The sequence below is a fragment of the Oncorhynchus mykiss genome, chromosome 20, assembly GCF_013265735.2.
Source record: "Oncorhynchus mykiss isolate Arlee chromosome 20, USDA_OmykA_1.1, whole genome shotgun sequence".
Lineage (NCBI taxonomy): Eukaryota > Metazoa > Chordata > Actinopteri > Salmoniformes > Salmonidae > Oncorhynchus > Oncorhynchus mykiss.
The window spans coordinates 43899055-43908499 of record NC_048584.1 but is presented as its reverse complement, the minus strand read 5'-3'; positions in this window follow the sequence as shown (position 1 = coordinate 43908499).

Here is a 9445-nt window from a genome sequence, read left to right as displayed (position 1 = left end):
GACAGTTGATTGACGACCAGGGTAATATAAATAACAGTTGATGGTAGACCAGGGTAATTAATGACACTAGAGGGGAGACCAGGGTAATATAATGACAGTAGATTGTAGAACAGGTTAATATAATGACAGTAGATGAAATACCAGGGTAATATAATGACAGTAGAGGGAAAAATAATGACAGTAGATGGTAGACCAGGGTAATATAATGACAGTAGAAGGGAGACCAGTGTAATATAATGACAGTAGATGGTAGACCTGGGTAATATAATGACAGCAGATGGTAGACCAGGGTAATATAATGACAGTAGATGATAGAGACCAGGGGAAAAATAATGACAGTTGATTGACGACCAGGGTAATATAAATAACAGTTGATGGTAGACCAGGGTAATTAATGACACTAGAGGGGAGACCAGGGTAATATAATGACAGTAGAGGGAAAAATAATGACAGTAGATGGTAGACCAGGGTAATATAATGACAGTAGAAGGGAGACCAGTGTAATATAATGACAGCAGATGGTAGACCAGGGTAATATAATGAGAGTAGATGGTAGACCAGGGTAATACCAGGGTGATATAATGACAGTAGATAGTAGACCAGGGAAATATAATGACAGTAGATGATAGAGACCAGGGTAATATAATGACAGTAGATGGTAGACCAGGGTAATATAATGACAGTAGAGGGGAGACCAGGGTAATATAATGACAGTAGAGGGGAGACCAGTGTAATATAATGACAGTAGAGGGGAGACCAGGGTAATATAATGAGAGTAGATGGGAGAGCAGGGTAAAATAATGACAGTAGCTGGTAGACCAGGGTAATATAATGACAGTAGATGGTAAACCAGGGTAATATAATGACAGTAGATGGTAGACCAGGGTAATACCAGGGTAATATAATGACAGTAGATGGTAGACCAGGGTAATATAATGACAGTAGGTGGTAGACCAGGGTAATATAATGACAGTAGATGGTAGACCAGGGTAATATAATGAGAGTAGGAGGTAGACCAGGGTAATACCAGGGTAATATAATGACAGTAGATGGTAGACCAGGGTAATATATTGACAGTGGATGGTAGACCAGGGTAATATAATGACAGTAGAGGGTAGACCAGGGTAATATAATGACAGTAGAGGGTAAAATAATGACAGTAGATGATAGACCAGTGTAATATAATGACATGAGATGATAGACCAGGGTAATATAATGACAGTAGATGGTAGACCAGGGTAATATAATGACAGTAGATGGTAGACCAGGGTAATATAATGACAGTAGATGGTAGACCAGGGTAATATAATGACAGTAGAGGGGAGACCAGGGTAATATAATGACAGTAGATGGGAGACCAGTGTAATATAATGACAGTAGATGGTAGACCAGGGTAATATAATGACAGTAGATGGTAGACCAGGGTAATATAATGACAGTAGATGGTAGACAAGGGTAATATAATGACAGTAGATGTTGGAAAAGGGTAATATAAGGACAGTGGAGGGTTGACCAGGGTAATATAATGACAGTAGATGGTAGACCAGGGGAAAAATAATGACAGTTGATTGACGACCAGGGTAATATAAATAACAGTTGATGGTAGACCAGGGTAATTAATGACACTAGAGGGGAGACCAGGGTAATATAATGACAGTAGATTGTAGAACAGGTTAATATAATGACAGTAGATGAAATACCAGGGTAATATAATGACAGTAGAGGGAAAAATAATGACAGTAGATGGTAGACCAGGGTAATATAATGACAGTAGAAGGGAGACCAGTGTAATATAATGACAGTAGATGGTAGACCTGGGTAATATAATGACAGCAGATGGTAGACCAGGGTAATATAATGACAGTAGATGGTAGACCAGGGTAATATAATGACAGTAGATGGTAGACCAGGGTAATATAATGAGAGTCGATGGTAGACCAGGGTAATACCAGGGTTATATAATGACAGTAGATATTAGACCAGGGAAATATAATGACAGTAGATGGTAGACCAGGTTAATATAATGACAGTAGAGGGTAGACCAGGGTAATATAATGACAGTAGATGGTAGACCAGGGTAATAATATGACAGTAGATGGTAGACCAGGGTAATATAATGACAGTAGATGGTAGACAAGGGTAATATAATGACAGAAAAATGGGAGACCAGGGTAATATAATGACAGTAGATGATAGAGACCAGGGTAATATAATGACAGTAGATGGTAGACCAGGGTAATATAATGACAGTAGAGGGGAAACCAGGGTAATATAATGAGAGTAGATGGGAGAGCAGGGTAAAATATTGACAGTAGATGGTAGACCAGGGTAATATAATGACAGTAGATGGTAGACCAGGGTAATAATATGAAAGTAGATGGTAGACCAGGGTAATATAATGACAGTAGATGGTAGACCAGGGTAATATAATGACAGAAAAATGGGAGACCAGGGTAATATAATGACAGTAGATGATAGAGACCAGGGTAATATAATGACAGTAGATGGTAGACCAGGTTAATATAATGACAGTAGAGGGGAGACCAGGGTAATATAATGACAGTAGATGGTAGACCAGGGTAAAATAATGACAGTAGCTGGTAGACCAGGGTAATATAATGACAGTAGATGGTAGACCAGGGTAATATAATGACAGTAGATGGTAGACCAGGGTAATATAATGACAGTAGATGGTAGACCAGGGTAAAATAATGACAGTAGCTGGTAGACCAGGGTAATATAATGACAGTAGATGGTAGACCAGGGTAATATAATGACAGTAGATGGTAGACCAGGGTAATATAATGACAGTAGAGGGTAGACCAGCATAACATAATGACAGTAGATGGTAGACCAGGGTAATATGAAAGCAGATGGTAGACCAGGGTAATGTAATGACAGTAGATTCTAGACCAGCGTAATATAATGACAGTAGATGGTAGACCAGGGTAATATAATGACAGTAGAGGGTAGACCAGCATAACATAATGACAGTAGATGGTAGACCAGGGTAATATGAAAGCAGATGGTAGACCAGGGTAATGTAATGACAGTAGATTCTAGACCAGCGTAATGTAATGACAGTAGATGGTAGACCAGGGTAATATAATGACAGTATAGGGTAGACCAGCATAACATAATGACAGTAGATTGTAGACCAGGGTAATATGAAAGCAGATGGTAGACCAGGGTAATGTAATGACAGTAGATTCTAGACCAGCGTAATGTAATGACAGTAGATGGTAGACCAGGGTAATATAATGACAGCAGATGGTAGACCAGGGTAATATAATGAGAGTAGATGTTAGACCAGGGTAATATAATGACAGCAGATGGTAGACCAGGGTAATATAATGACAGTATAGGGTAGACCAGCATAACATAATGACAGTAGATTGTAGACCAGGGTAATATGAAAGCAGATGGTAGACCAGGGTAATGTAATGACAGTAGATTCTAGACCAGCGTAATGTAATGACAGTAGATGGTAGACCAGGGTAATATAATGACAGCAGATGGTAGACCAGGGTAATATAATGAGAGTAGATGGTAGACCAGGGTAATAATATGAAAGTAGATGGTAGACCAGGGTAATATAATGACAGTAGATGGTAGACAAGGGTAATATAATGACAGAAAAATGGGAGACCAGGGTAATATAATGACAGTAGATGATAGAGACCAGGGTAATATAATGACAGTAGATGGTAGACCAGGGTAATATAATGACAGTAGATGGTAGACCAGGGTAATATAATGACAGTAGATGGTAGACCAGGGTAAAATAATGACAGTAGAGACCAGGGTAATATAATGACAGTAGAGGGTAGACCAGCATAACATAATGACAGTAGATGGTAGACCAGGGTAATATGAAAGCATATGGTAGACCAGGGTAATATAATGACAGTAGATGGTAGACCAGGGTAATATAATGACAGTAGATTCTAGACCAGCATAATATAATGACAGTAGATGGTAGACCAGGGTAATATAATGACAGTAGATGTTAGACCAGGGTAATATAATGACAGCAGATGGTAGACCAGGGTAATATAATGACAGTATAGGGTAGACCAGCATAACATAATGACAGTAGATTGTAGACCAGGGTAATATGAAAGCAGATGGTAGACCAGGGTAATGTAATGACAGTAGATTCTAGACCAGCGTAATGTAATGACAGTAGATGGTAGACCAGGGTAATATAATGACAGCAGATGGTAGACCAGGGTAATATAATGAGAGTAGATGGTAGACCAGGGTAATACCAGGGTAATATAATGACAGTAGATGGTAGACCAGGGAAATATAATGACAGTAGATGATAGAGACAGTAGACCAGGGTAATAATATGACAGTAGATTGTAGACCAGGTTAATATGATGACAGTAGATGGTAGACCAGGGTAATATAATGACAGTAGATGGTAGACCATGGTAATATATTGACTGTAGATGGTAGACCAGGGTAATAATATGAAAGTAGATGGTAGACCAGGGTAATATAATGACAGTAGATGGTAGAAAATGGTAATATAATGACAGTAGATGGGAGACCAGGGTAATATAATGACAGTAGATGGTAGACCAGGGTAATATAATGACAGTAGATGGTAGACCAGGGTAATATAATGACAGTAGATGGTAGACCAGGGTAATATAATGACAGTAGCTGGTAGACCAGGGTAATATAATGAAAGTAGATGGTAGACCAGGGTAATATAATGACAGTAGATGGTAGACCAGGGTAATACCAGGGTAATATAATGACAGTAGAGGAGAGACCAGTGTAATATAATGACAGTAGAGGGGAGACCAGGTTAATATAATGAGAGTAGATGGGAGAGCAGGGTAAAATAATGACAGTAGCTGGTAGACCAGGGTAATATAATGAAAGTAGATGGTAGACCAGGGTAATATAATGACAGTAGATGGTAGACCAGGGTAATACCAGGGTAATATAATGACAGTAGATGGTAGACCAGGGTAATATAATGACAGTAGATGGTAGACCAGGGTAATATAATGACAATAGATGGTAGACCAGGGTAATATAATGACAGTAGATGGTAGACCAGGGTAATATAATGACAGTAGATGGTAGACCAGGGTAATATAATGAGAGTAGAAGGTAGACCAGGGTAATACCAGGGTAATATAATGACAGTAGATGGTAGACCAGGGTAATATATTGACAGTGGATGGTAGACCAGGGTAATATAATGACAGTAGAGGGTAGACCAGGGTAATATAATGACAGTAGAGGGTAAAATAATGACAGTAGATGAAAGACCAGGGTAATATAATGACAGTAGATGGTAGACCAGTGTAATATAATGACAGTAGATGGGAGACCAGTGTAATATAATGACAGTAGATGGTAGACCAGGGTAATATAATGACAGTAGATGGTAGACCACGGTAATATAATGAAAGTAGATGGTAGACAAGGGTAATATAATGACAGTAGATGGTAGAAAATGGTAATATAAGGACAGTGGAGGGTTGACCAGGGTAATATAATGACAGTAGATGGTAGACCAGGGGAAAAATAATGACAGTTGATTGACGACCAGGGTAATATAAATAACAGTTGATGGTAGACCAGGGTAATTAATGACACTAGAGGGGAGACCAGGGTAATATAATGACAGTAGAGGGAAAAATAATGACAGTAGATGGTAGACCAGGGTAATATAATGACAGTAGAAGGGAGACCAGTGTAATATAATGACAGCAGATGGTAGACCAGGGTAATATAATGAGAGTAGATGGTAGACCAGGGTAATACCAGGGTGATATAATGACAGTAGATAGTAGACCAGGGAAATATAATGACAGTAGATGGTAGACCAGATAATATAATGACAGTAGATGGTAGACCAGGGTAATAATATGACAGTAGATGGTAGACCAGGGTAATATAATGACAGTAGATGGTAGACCAGGGTAATAATACGACAGTAGATGGTAGACCAGGTTAATATGATGACAGTAGATGGTAGACCAGCGTAATATAATGACAGTAGATGGTAGACCAGGGTAATATAATGACAGTAGATGGTAGACCAGGGTTAATATAATGACAGTAGATGGTAGACCAGGGTAATAATACGACAGTAGATGGTAGACCAGGTTAATATGATGACAGTAGATGGTAGACCAGCGTAATATAATGACAGTAGATGGTAGACCAGGGTAATATAATGACAGTAGATGGTAGACCAGGGTAATAATATGACAGTAGATGGTAGACCAGGTTAATATGATGACAGTAGATGGTAGACCAGGGTAATATAATGACAGTAGATGGTAGACCATCGTAATATAATGACAGTAGATGGTAGACCAGGGTAATACCAGGGTAATATAATGACAGTAGATGGTAGACCAGGGTAATATAATGACAGTAGATGGTAGACCATGGTAATATAATGACTGTAGATGGTTGACCAGGGTAAAAATATGAAAGTAGATGGTAGACCATGGTAATATAATGGCAGTAGATGGTAGAAAAGGGTAATATATTGACAGTAGATGGGAGACCAGGGTAATATAATGACAGTAGATGATAGAGACCAGGGTAATATAATGACAGTAGATGGTAGACCAGGGTAATATAATGACAGTAGAGGGGAGACCAGGGTAATATAATGACAGTAGAGGGGAGACCAGTGTAATATAATGACAGTAGAGGGGAGACCAGGGTAATATAATGAGAGTAGATGGGAGAGCAGGGTAAAATAATGACAGTAGCTGGTAGACCAGGGTAATATAATGACAGTAGATGGTAGACCAGGGTAATATAATGACAGTAGATGGTAGACCAGGTTAATACCAGGGTAATATAATGACAGTAGAGGGGAGACCAGGTTAATATAATGAGAGTAGATGGGAGAGCAGGGTAAAATAATGACAGTAGATGGTAGAAAATGGTAATATAATGACAGTAGATGGGAGACCAGGGTAATAATATGAAAGTAGATGGTAGACCAGGGTAATAATATGACAGTAGATGATAGAGACCAGGGTAATATAATGACAGTAGATGGTAGACCAGGGTAATATAATGACAGTAGAGGGGAGACCAGGGTAATATAATGACAGTAGATGGTAGACCAGGGTAATATAATGACAGTAGATGATAGAGACCAGGATAATGTAATGACAGTAGATAGTAGACCAGGGTAATATAATGACAGTAGATGATAGACCAGGGTAATATAATGAAAGTAGATGGTAGACCAGGGTAATATAATGACAGTAGATGGTAGACCAGGGTAATACCAGGGTAATATAATGACAGTAGAGGGGTAATATAATGACAGTAGAGGGGAGACCAGGTTAATATAATGAGAGTAGATGGGAGAGCAGGGTAAAATAATGACAGTAGCTGGTAGACCAGGGTAATATAATGAAAGTAGATGGTAGACCAGGGTAATATAATGACAGTAGATGGTAGACCAGGGTAATACCAGGGTAATATAATGACAGTAGATGGTAGACCAGGGTAATATAATGACAATAGATGGTAGACCAGGGTAATATAATGACAGTAGATGGTAGACCAGGGTAATATAATGACAGTAGATGGTAGACCAGGGTAATATAATGAGAGTAGAAGGTAGACCAGGGTAATACCAGGGTAATATAATGACAGTAGATGGTAGACCAGGGTAATATATTGACAGTGGATGGTAGACCAGGGTAATATAATGACAGTAGAGGGTAGACCAGGGTAATATAATGACAGTAGAGGGTAAAATAATGACAGTAGATGAAAGACCAGTGTAATATAATGACAGTAGATGGGAGACCAGTGTAATATAATGACAGTAGATGGTAGACCAGGGTAATATAATGACAGTAGATGGTAGACCACGGTAATATAATGAAAGTAGATGGTAGACAAGGGTAATATAATGACAGTAGATGGTAGAAAATGGTAATATAAGGACAGTGGAGGGTTGACCAGGGTAATATAATGACAGTAGATGGTAGACCAGGGGAAAAATAATGACAGTTGATTGACGACCAGGGTAATATAAATAACAGTTGATGGTAGACCAGGGTAATTAATGACACTAGAGGGGAGACCAGGGTAATATAATGACAGTAGAGGGAAAAATAATGACAGTAGATGGTAGACCAGGGTAATATAATGACAGTAGAAGGGAGACCAGTGTAATATAATGACAGCAGATGGTAGACCAGGGTAATATAATGAGAGTAGATGGTAGACCAGGGTAATACCAGGGTGATATAATGACAGTAGATAGTAGACCAGGGAAATATAATGACAGTAGATGGTAGACCAGGGTAATAATACGACAGTAGATGGTAGACCAGGTTAATATGATGACAGTAGATGGTAGACCAGGGTAATAATACGACAGTAGATGGTAGACCAGGTTAATATGATGACAGTAGATAGTAGACCAGGGAAATATAATGACAGTAGATGGTAGACCAGCGTAATATAATGACAGTAGATGGTAGACCAGGGTAATATAATGACAGTAGATGGTAGACCAGGGTAATATAATGACAGTAGATGGTAGACCAGGGTAATATAATGACAGTAGATGGTAGACCAGGGTAATAATATGACAGTAGATGGTAGACCAGGTTAATATGATGACAGTAGATGGTAGACCAGGGTAATATAATGACAGTAGATGGTAGACCATCGTAATATAATGACAGTAGATGGTAGACCAGGGTAATACCAGGGTAATATAATGACAGTAGATGGTAGACCAGGGTAATAATATGAAAGTAGATGGGAGACCAGGGTAATAATATGACAGTAGATTGTAGACCAGGTTAATATGATGACAGTAGATGGTAGACCAGGGTAATATAATGACAGTAGATGGTAGACCATGGTAATATAATGACTGTAGATGGTTGACCAGGGTAATAATATGAAAGTAGATGGTAGACCATGGTAATATAATGGCAGTAGATGGTAGAAAAGGGTAATATATTGACAGTAGATGGGAGACCAGGGTAATATAATGACAGTAGATGATAGAGACCAGGGTAATATAATGACAGTAGATGGTAGACCAGGGTAATATAATGACAGTAGAGGGGAGACCAGGGTAATATAATGACAGTAGAGGGGAGACCAGTGTAATATAATGACAGTAGAGGGGAGACCAGGGTAATATAATGAGAGTAGATGGGAGAGCAGGGTAAAATAATGACAGTAGCTGGTAGACCAGGGTAATAATATGACAGTAGATGGTAGACCAGGTTAATATGATGACAGTAGATGGTAGACCAGGGTAATATAATGACAGTAGATGGTAGACCATCGTAATATAATGACAGTAGATGGTAGACCAGGGTAATACCAGGGTAATATAATGACAGTAGATGGTAGACCAGGGTAATAATATGAAAGTAGATGGGAGACCAGGGTAATAATATGACAG